Consider the following 14109-nt stretch of genomic DNA (forward strand, 5'->3'; position numbering starts at 1 on the left):
TCCTCCACCCTCTCTGCAGAGCCAACCAAGCTTGTGGCAAATAAACTAACAAACAAGGTCAGCCAAGAGACATTTATTCCTGTTTGCATACACGGACTAGCCACCACATCAATCTCGCCCTAAGAAGCCTGTGTGAATACAATTATAATGGCACACGCTCTCACTGTAGCTGATAAACGAACCATGAGCACTTTCACAGGCAAGCAGGCTGTGCATGGAATAAGCTGCTACACAAGCAGATCCCTATCAAGGGCCGTGACTGTAGCATGCACTTGAATTTGTACTTGATGTTGGTGCCTCATACTAAACAGAGCAGACAAGCTGCCAGCAGCAGCTTAAATGAGCTGTTTGGTCTGTCTAAATAAGTAATTGGGAATTATGTTAATGTGGCTTTTGACAAATTGTTCAATTTAAAATGACAATGTCATTTCAACATTATTTCATATTCACCATCAGGCCGAGGAGGTGTGCTTGTTCATTTGGATTAGAATTGTCTCTCATTTCCCAGTTTGTTAGTTTTAAAGGAGAAGGCTGGCAGTGTATGAATAGACCAAAACCAAAACTGTTTTAGGACATCTTGCAATCCCTTCCCTACGTTCTCAGTTCTTGCACTTTACTGATTTAAATCCTTAGAAACCAGTCAGGAATATACAATTTTAAATCATATAAAAGGCTAACAAAAGGCCAACATCAGGAAGAAAATATCACCAGACTTATCCTTTTACTTGTGCTTGCTGTTCATCTTTTGTTGTTTGTTGTTGAGTTTGTTTGACAGGTGTTACCATTATTTTTGAGACTGACTCCAGTTATATATTTAATGATTTAGCAATTTCTTTGGATCGATGAATCAGCAGTCAGGGCCACAGATCATTTGGCCTTCCGTTCACTGCCGCTGTTTGTTGCCTCTTTGAAAATGACATAGAAAAGTGGTGACTGCCAGACCTCTTTTAATGCTGGCAAAATCAGCTTTCTCTATTCTTTTCTTCATCCACTGTATATCCCTACCTCACCTGCACACCCCTTATGCCACACCTAATCTATTCTTTAAATAGGAATAGAAGAAGAAAGCAAGAAGAAGAGAAGAAAATTGCTTTTGAGTTAAAACTACCGTTTGGGGATTGTGTTTAATCTCTAAATGGAGCGCAGGTGTGGTGCTGATATCTGCACGTGAGAAAGTGTTGCTAGAAGCCTTTCGAACAATGCTGCTGTCTCACGAGATCTCAGCCATTAAGTCAGTGACTGAAATCTTCTCCAAACTCAAAGGAATGATCACCAGAACTACAAAAATAAGTTGAAAGGCTCTCTGATATGGAGGTAAAACTCTGCGTCGCTCTCCATGGTGCTGAAACCAGACACTGTCCAGGCTTGGGAGGAGAGCCACTGAGGCAAATGACTGCTGTGAATACTGATGCTGAGAATGACCTAGACAGAGCATTTGGCAGAGTCTTGGAAAAAGATGGCTGACCCTAAATAGGCCCAAGGAGAAATACAGCAAATAGAGAACAGAGACTTCAAAATAGAGGAAAGTAAGTGGGCAGATGGGAAACACGAATTTAATAGACAGAGGTAGAGAGGGCCATGGGGGAAATGAAACAGACTAATGAAATAAGATGTAAGACAAAGAGAGATAGAGAGTATGACTGTCCTCGACAAAGGGGGGTGTCCATGTCTGGTGCCCACATGTGTACACTGTGTCTAAAAAGTGAACCTGCGTCACACACCGTGCCCTCCTCTACTTCCTCCTAACCTCCCCAGAGACTGAGGACAGCCCTCATTATTTATCACCAGTGGACATGAGCTTCATTAGAGGGCTAAATCGTGGTGCCTCTCAGTGTGACTCATCTGCCACAGTCTCTTCTCTGCTGGGCAGAGGTGGTCGGACGGTAATTGTCATTCTCCCTTGTTAGCGGGAATCCCCGCTGTCACGTCGTCCACCCACGCCCCTGTGACATTCAGGCAGCAGCAATAAATGAGCCGCGGAATCCCGGAGATGATGTGGGGGATTAAAGGTCTTAATTAATTCGCATGATGATCGAATTACACCATGATGAGGGACTGACACCATACAGGGAATGACAAAACTTAGATATCACCCTCATTCTATTTATCATCATATTCCCTCATTCTCTCCTTTACTTTTTCCATCCTCATCTTCTCCCCTCTGGCCTCCTCATCAGACTCTTGGAATCATTTCATCATTATCCAACAAATGTTTCCACTGAATCTGTTCACCTCAGACCATTAGGATTGTCTTCAATAGCAGCCTCCTTGAGGATTTTTGTCACCAAGTGTGAACTAGTAGTTTTGGAAAGCTCTACATACCACTGACTTAACACTAGATATCAGCTGCATAAAAACACATTTCCTCCCTAGAGTGTACAGCGAATTGCTACAGCAGCACTGCAAATACTTTGTGCTGCAGCTCTGCATGGTATTGACAGTGATGAGATGGCCCTTTGCTCTACAAAGGCTGCTATCACTGTCAGCTCTGTCATCTGTATGCTCCTGAACAAAAGCAGGCTCTCTTTCTAACAGCGAAGCAGAGGAGACCCAGGGCAGAGCTCCTTCAGCTATAAGGTCAAACAATCACATCTTCCTCTGCAGGGCTCTCTGACAGCAGAGGGTGTTAACTCACACAGATATAGTGCTTGGTTAAATGTAGTTTTCTTGTGTAAATGTATGCAATTATGTGAGCATATGGAATAATGCATTTCAAGTTCAAATCATTTATTTCTCAGTGGCTAAATGGAACAAAATAGGTACATCATGGAAATAAAATTGCATATCTTACATGTATCATATAATTATATGTATGTGGCTCATGTACTGTACATCTATACGTTTCAGTCACCATTTGGGTGTACGTTTATGTGAAGCTCTGCAGTGCTTAATATTCAGTGTATCACTTAACACCTTTCAGACACAGCTGCTTGTATCAGAGGATAAAGCAACAATTTGTCATATAAATGGTTAAGAATTTTTATTTGAAACCAACTCAGTAATGGCAAACGAATGCATTTAACAATGATTTTGACGAGTGAGAACTTGACAGATTATAGACCTTCTAAGTGGCTTCATTGGTGACTTGTTTGAAAACGATCATCTTATTCAGAATAGTTGCAGTTACAGTTTACATCCTTGTCTGGTCCAGACTTATATGTAGTAAATAGTAGTAGCAGTATTTATTTGCTAAATGGAAGTTATCACTATATTGATGGTATATTTGTATGTTTCCGGTGAATATACATGCTTGAACTGATTAATGAAGGATTATCATAGATGTATATTTGTACACATGTACTTGACAAGATGAAAGAACATACTCCGAAATGTAGTCACAATCTGCTCTTCTGTTCCTGAGTTATGCTGTTGAATAATGGAAAAAAAAAATATTTTTCAGGACACTGACCTCACAGTATGTCATCACTTCATCATAGTATTCCATTAAACATCTGTGGTTATTTTTCTCATAATTACCTCATCAGTTCTTGAGTAATGAGCAAAAATATTTTTTGTGAGGTCACGGTAACCTTGAACTTTGACCACCAAAATCTAATCAGTTCATCCTTGAGTCAAAGTGAAGTGCGTCAAATTCCCTCAAAGCGTTGTTGAGATATCGCGTTTACAGAAATAGGACAGACAGATGTAGGCTACGGACAGACAGACAACCTGAAAACATACTATGCCACGGCTATGACTGCCTTGGAGGCATAAAAATCAAGTCTAAGAAAATTGAAAAAATCAAGTTGCTGTTACTCAGACATGGCAGGAGATGAGTTGTCATGTGTGTTTGCCCACTGCAGTGTAAGCACGTGAATTTACAGTGTTGTTAAGGGTGACATAACTCTAACAGGGCAGTCCTCCAATCTCATTGCTGGTCTAGAACCACCTCTGAGACTAATGACATTCGTGTCGGCTCTTAAGGTTCAACCGCAGTGTGTTTATGTGTGTGTGTAAGTGTGTAAGTGAGAGAGAGAGAGAGAGAGAGAGAGAAGAGGGAAGGCCTTCTCCGTACGTGACACCCATGCCTATCCCCACCTTGTCTCACCTTGGTACTGCAGCACACCTCCCCTCTTCCATTGCTCCTCTTCTACACCCTTCCCTCCCTACTAAATCGCTCGTAACATCGGCTCCCAGATGACATATTTCCACTATGGTGCTTAATAGATTCCTGCTCTCTCTGGTTGGCTGAGGAGCAGTGGTTTGATTCTCTGAGAGGTGAAGGGGAGGCTGGTTAGAGAGATGAAGAAAGCTGAGGGAAGAAGGTGTTAAATTGAGGAGAGTTGGAGAGAGGAAAGTGGGACAGATTGGAAGAAATGGAAATAAAAGTGGAGAAGCAGAAAGGTTATGTGTAATGGAAAAAGGGGACACAGGTTGGTGCAGCATCTGCAGGAGCAGCTGATAAGACTCACGGTCAAGGTGGCAGGTGAAAGAGGGACTGAACTGTTTCACTTTGTAGCTGGATATTGCCTTCCTGGGTTTGTGCATAGATTTGAACAACAGTTAGAAAAATGTCTATAGATCGCATAAGAAGAATTGTTTATTTAAAGTTATAATCTGTAAAATTGTCATGAAATCAAACCCAATTTTCGATACTATTTACGATCAGCATTTTTTCAGCAATATAGCCGTAAAATAAGCAGAAAACGATTTAGACATCTGACATTTGAGAGTGGGCTGCACAAAAGCTTTAAGGAGTTATGGTTTTGGAAAAGAGTCTGAGAAAATTATAATGTGAATCTGGTTGTTTCCTTCAGTAGAAAAGTTGCTGTTTGGCAGCCAAATCTAAAATCTTTGATGTTGTTCTTGAATGCACCGACAGGAAGATTTTAAAAAATGGTTCTCACTAAATGGCATTACCTCAAGACAATAACAGAGCACTTGAAGTCCCCTTGAGAGGTATCAAGCTGTATACCTCAAGAGGGCACTTACAATGCAACTTCACTAAGCTGTAAAAAAAATAAATAAATAAAAAAGTAATAGCTACTCCTCTGCCAGGCAATGAATATGATGTTCTTCGTGTTTGTTTGCATCATATAAACCTTCAAAATAATCACCATAAAAAGTTGTATTATTTTGTAAATATTTATGACTACAAGAGAATTAATGTGTTATTTGCAGATGTCAGATTGCGTGTTAGCCCCAGTGGGACGCCCTCTACTGTAACTCCTGCAGAGTTAGCAGGTATTAGAATGTAAACAAATTTCAGAGGTTCTTTGGGAAGCATCCACTGGGTATATTTAAGCTTTGCCAAGAGTGAATGGGGCCTCCACTATAGCATTGTTACACTGCAGATGAATGAGTAACTGAAGCCAGTGCTGGCTGTCCTCCCAGAGGCTGAATGATGAATTATGGAGGCCTGTTTGTCTCTTTTTACCCAGACGTGTCCTTGCCTGATTCATTCATTTACTTCTAGTGTGTATGTGAAAGAGCGAAGGAGAGGGAAATGCTAAGGTTGTAAAACTGAAGCTCAATGATGTCACCAGCTGACAATAGATATCCATCTCACGCTCTCAAACACGTTGCTGCTTATCCTGAGAACTCTGTTGGTGCATACCAAAAAACACCAGGAACAGTGTGTCCTTTGCAGGGAGGCTAGTGATTTACTGTAGCTCCAGGGACATCATGATGAAGCTGAATGTGAAGCCAAAGTGCCAAAAAGCATCTGTCCTGTGCTACAGCTCTCCTCTCTGCACTAGCAGACAGAGGGAGAGACAGCTGGAGAGACTGCCAGCTGTCCTGACAGATATGAAGAAAATCAGAAGTAGAGTGGAGATTGGTAAACTAACAAGCAGATTCATAGACCCAAACAGGCAAACATATAGACTATGATGTATGAAGTGACATAGGGATTGAAAAACAGATGGAAACGTAAAAAGGGTATAAACTCACTTCTTGCATAGCTGGATCCATTTCTCGATTATTTTGTTTGTGGTTATGGATGCATTTGCAATAATTGAAATAAACAAACATTTTGCAAAGCAACAAACTGTGTTCAATGTTACTAATGAGATTAAACTATTCATGCAGCATATATAAAATAAAAACTGCTTGTTGTTTGAATCAATCAATGGATGTTGCACATACCAGACTATGTTATCTATCATAAAACAACTTTGAAAACGTTGATGGTTTTTAGCCATGCTAGCAGAATGCTCCAGGGATGGTAATAACCATCACCGCAGTCCATCTAATAGTTATTAATATATTTCAGACATTCAAAGTCCTATGAGGATGAATCCGGAAGACTTCAGTGATCTTCTGACTTTTCATCAAGTGCCACCAGCAGATCATGTATACCATGTGAAATATCCCATCATCTACTTGATGGATTGAACATTTTGACATTTATGTTTTACAGATTATTTATCCTAAAGACTTTTCCTTTAGAAAACGCCATCATAACATTTGTGATTAAAGTGAAATGTACATGCATGATCACTCAACTCATCTTGGGCCATCATCAGGTCAAAATATCAATACATTTTTTTGTTTGGTGCTAACTAGCAAATGTTAGCATGCTATTATGCTTAACTATGATGGTGAACATGGTAAATATTACACCTGCTTCACATCAGCATGCTAGCATTATTATTTTGAGCATTCTGACATAAGCATTTAGCTCAAAGCACCAGTGACTCTTAGTCTTAGTAATTACAGCTTGCTCAAAATAACTATTTTAGACAATAAGTTGTAGAATGAAAACATATATACACTTTTACAGTGTAATGATGAAGGTGGTGAACACTAATATTGAATTATGACTCAGGCCAAAACCTTAAAAATTATAAACAGCTATGTACAGTAAAGCCCAACTGAAAAATATCAGCTTATATCTTGTTATATTTAGCTTCAAATATCCAGCATCGGTCAGGCACTGCATAGTGTAGAGTAAATTAATGTACTCGAGCTTGTACGTTCATAGGTCTGTGGTTTCACAGGCAAACCAGATCAAGCAGATTGAAAGACAGGAAGATAGATAGCTGGACAGATAGATGGATGACACACAGAAAATAGATACTGAGGAACAAACAGACAACAAATGGGCAGAGAGATACACAGACTGACAGGGCAGACAGCGAGATGACAAAGGGCACATTGATCTGATTAAAACCCTTTGCTTCCCAGCTCTCTGCTCTGTCTCACTGCTCGGCTGGGAAAAGGTCATTTCTTTCTGACTTGGTTTCTCACTCACTGTGGCCTAATGCCTCTGAGGGCAGCCCTGCCAAAACGCCTCAGATCTCCGTGGGTTGGCAAACAATAAGAGAGACAATGTACTGTAGGAGGAGGAGGGGGTTTCCTGCAACGAAAACAAAAATCAGAGGAAGGCATAGGCAGCAGCGAGAGAAATGATAAAGGGGAGAGGCAGACAGGTACAGATGAAAAGGGGAGGAGGTGGTAAAAAGGAGGCCTGGATTGGAAAGCTATGAATGAATAAGATCAAAAAGAGACTGAATGGGGAGATGTTTTCACTGATAGAAATCCAGTGAGGACAGAGCCTTCTGTACATACAGAAATGAAACATGGAGGGAAGGGGCTGGTGGTGACAGCCCATCCAGCACAGAGTCGAACAGACAGGCGAGTGAAGCTCGAGAGAAGAAAGTGATAAATGGGTGGTCAGCTGGTGGAGAGCTGGGCTCAGGGGGTGGGGTGAGCGAGCTATGGGAGACCCTGGTGCTGACAGACTGTGCACTCCGTTAGACCCTGACACTGATATACACACACTTAAACACACAGCAGTTTCAAGGGGAAGGACAATGCTACAGTACATGTTGATGACAGCGAGAAGTGAAGTATTTATTGGCTAACATGAATTTGGTCATTCATACACACTGAAACATGATCTGTAGAAAACCTTGATGTAATATTGGTGACATTTTTAGTCTTTATATATTCCTAATAGAACAATTACTTTTGAAATTGCTACAAAAATACACATCAGAAGAAGTGAGACCTCTAATCCCTCTAATGGAAAAACACTTACTGAGAGACTTTAATAAAACCAGAATGCATATACTGAACTGCATCTCAAGGTAATTTTGCATTACAAGTTCCTGCTTCTTTTCAAATATCCTCTTTGTGATTCACTAAGGTTTCTCCCTGCTTTCCGCTGCTGCACGTGAAGATTTTCTTGAAATCACAGCTCCCATCTTTTTTTATGAGGTCTGGCTACAGAAACGGCAGACTGGATTCTAAAGTTTCATATACTGATATTTTCATACACAGGTGGCATCTTGGCATGTTTGGTGTTTCCTTCCATATTTCTGTGGGTGTCTTCTCAAAGTCAGGTGGATTAGAGACTCTAATTGGAGACTCTTGTTTCTTGGCCTGGAAATCTGAGACTTACTGTAAAAAACATTTGAATTAAAAATAAATAAAACACCTGATTACATCACTGTATAATGTCTGTAACCACCCAACCAAACTGGCAATCAGGTTAAAGTTCTGAAAACATTTTATTTCCACCTCTACAGTTGTGAGCTACTATGCTAAAAATAATCAGACCTGTTTTAAATTGATCTAGAACTTTGGCTAACATACATATCTGACCATAATCTAAAGAAGCCTGGTGTAAAAATACATTACTCACGTCACTGCATCCCATATTTGCTCTTTTCAGGCTTTGGTAAGTATGTGGTAATCTTTCTGTTGTGCGTATTCAAAACCCATGACCCTGTTTCTATCTGGGGAAAAAGTTATTCTTCTTTTAGCAGCTGCAAACCCCGGTGACGTATTTGGACAGCGAGGTGCTCTCACCTCGTGTTCCCAATCAGCAGCGTTAGCAGGTTATTATTAACCTGGCAGAGAGCTAAAAGAAGAAGCAGCAGCTCTGCCCAGACCTTATGCTGGATCAACTGGCAGCTGTGACTCCATCTTTGTTTTCATCCTGACCTCCGATGCTGTGTGTCTGTTAAGGTATTACACAGTACACAGCACACAGTATCTGCACTCCCACACATAGATCTGTAGGTATATTCTTACTGGGGTTCTGCAGACTCATATGCAGACCCACGTAAGCTGCCAGTTCAGGTTATGATTTTATTTTCAGCTGGCAACATTAGTGCCTCTTATACTTTCCTGTTTTCTACTATATCAAAGTGGAAAGTTATTATTTGTCTTGAATTTGTTTCAGTGAGGTCTGAAAGCTGCTCAAGGGACAGTTTGATTTATTTAGGCTTGCCATTCTGCTTAGATTTCAGTAAATAACAGTGGTTTGTTCTCTTGTATGGATTGTAGTTCAACTTCACAACCTAACAGTAGAAGTGCCAGTATTTTGGTCTTGGTGTAGTCATGCGTTCTGGCTAGTGGCTACTGTAGAAACATGGCAGTCCAACATGGTGGTCCACGTATAAGAGGACCCTCTCCCTCTGGAGATAAAACAACTCATTCTAAGGTAATGAAAACATAACAATGATTATTATTTTTAGGTGATTATACCTTAATGAAAACATACCTATAAATAATATAATCAATTCTGCCAATAGACTGGACCTTTAACACCCTTCTGCACAAATTCAATAAAAAGAGATAATAACTGACTTATTAGATAGATAGTACTTTCCACAATTGCAGTCAAATTAATTTCTCTTTCTGACAGTAACAGGAGACCTCTATGGCAAGTGTTTGTTTGCAATTTTAACTTATATAAATAAATAAACTTAATGCAATGACAGCAACAACTTAGGCCTCAGCACTGCAGCCAGAGAGCTTGAAGTTTGTGTGTAACTTATACATATTGAGATTTTTTTTATTTCAAGCCTGAAATTTGATAAGATTTGATTTGCGTGAATCTGGCCATACAATAAAGTTAACATTAAGAGGAGGAAAAGAGAGGGCTTCTAAAGTTTTTCTATTACATAATAAAGACTGTTTTCAATATACATTTATATGAGTTTTGTGTGGAGATTGTAGGAGACCCATAGAGAGTGAGAACCCAAAGAATATATCAGTCAGAACAGAATTCACCTTCACAAAATATAAATATTAAAGCTAGAAATATTATATTCAATTTTGGTTTTGACTATTTTTTATTCAAATTATTCAAATTTTCCTTCAGACTGTTTCTCAAAACACCTTTCCTTGTCCTGTGAGCACAGCCAGTGCAGAAACCATGTGGTGGACAAATGTTTTCTTCTTGTTTGTCACTTCCTCATGTCCTGTTTCCCTGGTTGCAAATTAACTAATTTTCTCACTTTCAACAATGAAATGTTCATGGGTGGGCTGCAAATTTCACACGTATTTCAGCATTTTGTCGTTGTAAGTGAACAGAAAATGTAAGTGTTTCAGTAGTGTGTGTATAAGTATTTCGACTGCTCTTTTTCAGTAGTGTGAAGGTGTTTAAGTGGTGTACTGTATATGAGAACAGCTCAGTCGTGCATAGATTGAATTCTGTTTACTTGAGTGATCCAGTCGTGTATGCAGGAGGCTGTTAACACTGAAGTGCTCCATCACATTTTCTGTAAATGTATAAGCATCGCCTTTATGTCTGAGAGGTAAAATGTCTGTTATGTAAACTAAAATATGAATCATCACCTCAGTGGCCCCACATACTAGAAAAACTGCTAAAAAAAAACAACCCTGGTTGATAATGTCCGTACTGGTAGAACAGACAATCTCATTTCCTTCTTATCGCCCCATCCTGTACAGGCCTGCGGCAGTGATCAACTGACTCACGCTGAGAGAGATGGAAACTTAGACAAAATAAATAAATAAATAAATCTAGAGATAACAGAAAACCTTAAATTACTGGACCCTCAACCCACTGAGCCCAGAGCTGACGAAGCAAGCTGTAGGTTTTTGTGAAAAATTACTTTGTCCTCTATTGGAGCTTTCATCTCTGACACAAAGCAAATCTTGGCATTTAGTTTCTGTACATGACTCAACCAACACTTATTATTGCTGGGAATTTTAAGGTACCATTGCTTTGCCACTTATAGTGAGAGTCAAGCTTCATTCTGCTTTTGCACACTGTAATTCTGCTTAAATCTTAAGATTTAGTGTGAGTTTTTGGTTAACTGGAATGTTTGTAGTGAAATTCCATCTCATTTTTATTATTGATTAACCATTTAGTCTGTAAAATATGAAAAACGCCTTTCACCATGAGTCCATGGTGCATGGCTCCCCTCAAATTGCATCTTGTCCGACCAGCACTTGCAAAAGACACACATTTTAATTAAATTCAATTTAAAATGATATAAACCAGAGAAAAAGAAGCAAATTCTCACATTTCAGAAGCTGTAACCAGAAAATGTTTGGTATTTTTTAACTGATTGATCGATTATCAAACTAGTTTGAATATAATAATTAATTCCCTGTTGATTTAGTAATCAATGAATAATTTCCATTTAAATCATGAGCACTCATCACACTGAGATACAGTTTAATAGAACATGCTTTAACGAAATCAGCTTCTCAAATCTCAGATTTAGTTTTTCTATAACCATCTGATTAATCTGGAGCCATCTCCTTTGGCCTGTTCTCTTTGCTCTTTTTCTTGCATTGTTTTTTACAGCGAGGTAAGAAAAGCAGGGAGGTAAATTAAAACAATTAGACGTCCCATGTGAAAATGCTTTCTACAGGGTCGCTGCACCTTTTGCTCCACCCTCGGCAGGAACGATTTCAAAATGGTTTTTAACATTCTGTTTTATTATCTCGTTTGCAGTTGCAGTCACTTTATTCTAGTGAATAGATATATTTACACCACTAATATGTGTAGCTGCTGACAAAAAAAACAAAAAAATCTTTTGAAAACATTCAATCTGTGCAGAACTGCAAACAGGAACATCAAACACACACGCATGTATACATACCAAACAGATTATGTGCAATAAAACACTACTCAGCCAGATATTACTCTGCAACACAATTTTACCTCAAATGAGGCTTGGTGCTGCAGTTAGGAGAATCACATCTATCAAGAGCTTTTCACTAAGAAGGGAACATGTTGGCATAGGCTGCTGCTTCTGAGCTGGAACAAAGCACATGTCTCATGTTATGGATGGCGCAGTCACATTGAGAGGGAAAGGTTTACACAAGTAGTAGCTGCAGGCTGACAGAGCTCTGAACTCGAGGGTAGTGAAGAGAAGTGACTACAGCAGAATTATTACAGCTGTGAGGCCTCCACTTAAAATCAGTCAGAAATGAATCATGTACTTTAGTGGAGAATCCCAAGAGTAGTCCAACCTGAATCTGCATCCTTTTTGTTAGGACTAAAAATATTCTAACACAGCTTTCTCTCTCCTAATTCTTCTTTAATTTCACTTGAAAATGCAAACATTCAGGTAGGTTAGGTGTTGGCATAACTGGGAATGGTACTTCAGTGTGAAGAGTTTTATTTGTGTCTTATGTATGCATATAATTGTTCCCCAGCGGCTCCAAAGAATTTATGGATATTACTCATTAATGGGATTCTCACAGGCTTAAATATGTCTTGATGATTGTTTGTATCTGTCTCAGCACAGTGATAACTAAATAGCTGCAGTGGGACATATAGAAAGTAAGTAATTGCAGTGAGTTGTTGGAGATCAATTATATGACCAAGTAATTCTTATTTACATTATTGATTAATCTATTGATTTTTTTGGAGTAACTGTTTAGTCTGTCTAAGACTGTCTAAATGCTAGCATGAACTCAGGGACAGCATTGGTTTGAGGTCTAAATAACATCAGCATGACAACATGCTCACAATGACAATGCTAACATGCTGATGTTTCATCCTCAGGGGACCATGAATGTCTGTTCATGGTCATGAATGTTTTATTGCCGATCGATCTAGATGTTGAGATATTTAAACTGGATACCTGCTGGTGGTGAAAAGTGATTAAGATTCCTCGTCTCAGCACCATGGATATCCTCCAAATGTCATTGCAGTCCAAAGTCAGTAGGATTCATCCTTTGGGGTCCATGAATTGTTGTACAGAATTTGAGAGCAATAATCTATAAAATGTTATGATATTTTAATCTCATAATTACAAAAGTGGTAGACTGACATTGCTATTACTAGAGGCATGCCGCTATGTCTAAAAACAATTCTATTTTCTAATTTGTTAAAATGGGATTTTAAAAATTGTTGAAGTTAATTGGAAAATTGTAAATGGATGAATTGACTCCTATGTTACATATTATATTCAATTCAGTTCAGTTTAAATTAATTATTTCATCACCTTCATGTAATGACTTTGAAGTAAATGTTATTTGGGAATTGTTTTAGCTTCAGTAGGTAGTGCTAATGCATTTTTGCACGGGGACCTATCTGTGTGTTGACACTCTATTTTTGTATTCACACGTCACAGAGGTGCTTTCACTACAGCAACAAAAAGTGTGACCCACTTACCTGTTTAAGTCCTTTTTGTCCCCATTTTCCAAAAGCCTGTAGGGAGGGGAAGAAGAATAAGAGATGATTAAACCAGAGGGAGGGAGGGCGGGAAAAGAGCAACGCTGTATGGATGGAAAGGGAGAGATATAGTGCGTGTATGTATGTGGCTCTGGACTGCTTCATATGACCTTCTATAAATCAAACTGTCCGTCTGTTTAAGGGCAGAGACTTCCCCTTGTTTCTCCCTTCCCCTGCCACAATATTTCCATAAATGGCTCTCCAAATCTCTTGCTGCCTGTCACAGTAATTTAGCCCAGAGTGGGGTCATTGTCCGCCAACACACCTGCACTGTGGCACCTCTTGTTCACTGTCAACCTTGTCTTTCTGTCAAAAGACTCTAATATCCTGGAAGCCCGTACTCATTCACCTCATTTTTTGGCCCTCCGCTTTCCTCCCCGTGATGTATCGATCGAGGCCGGTGCCACTTATTCCCCTCTCGTTCTCTTCTCCCCAGCCCTCCTTGTGACCTAAATTCCCCCCTGTATGCTCATTAATTAGCTGATGCAAGTCTGCGTTCCCCAGGGAGGGAGGGGATTGAAAAAGCTCATTATAGGACACATCAATAAGGAGGGATTAATCATCCATTGGTATGTATGATCCATCGCTCTGTGTGTATGTGTGATAAACAAGCCCACAGGTGTGAAAGCATTTCTGATAATCTCTGTTTTCTGTAGCACTCTCGCTTGAGTTCAACATAACACACACATGGTTTCTTCAGTCTCTGAAAAAGAAAA

The sequence above is a fragment of the Morone saxatilis genome, unplaced genomic scaffold (assembly GCF_004916995.1).
Source record: "Morone saxatilis isolate NCDOM2014 unplaced genomic scaffold, NCSU_SB_2.0 Contig21, whole genome shotgun sequence".
In the NCBI taxonomy this organism is placed as follows: Eukaryota; Metazoa; Chordata; class Actinopteri; family Moronidae; genus Morone; species Morone saxatilis.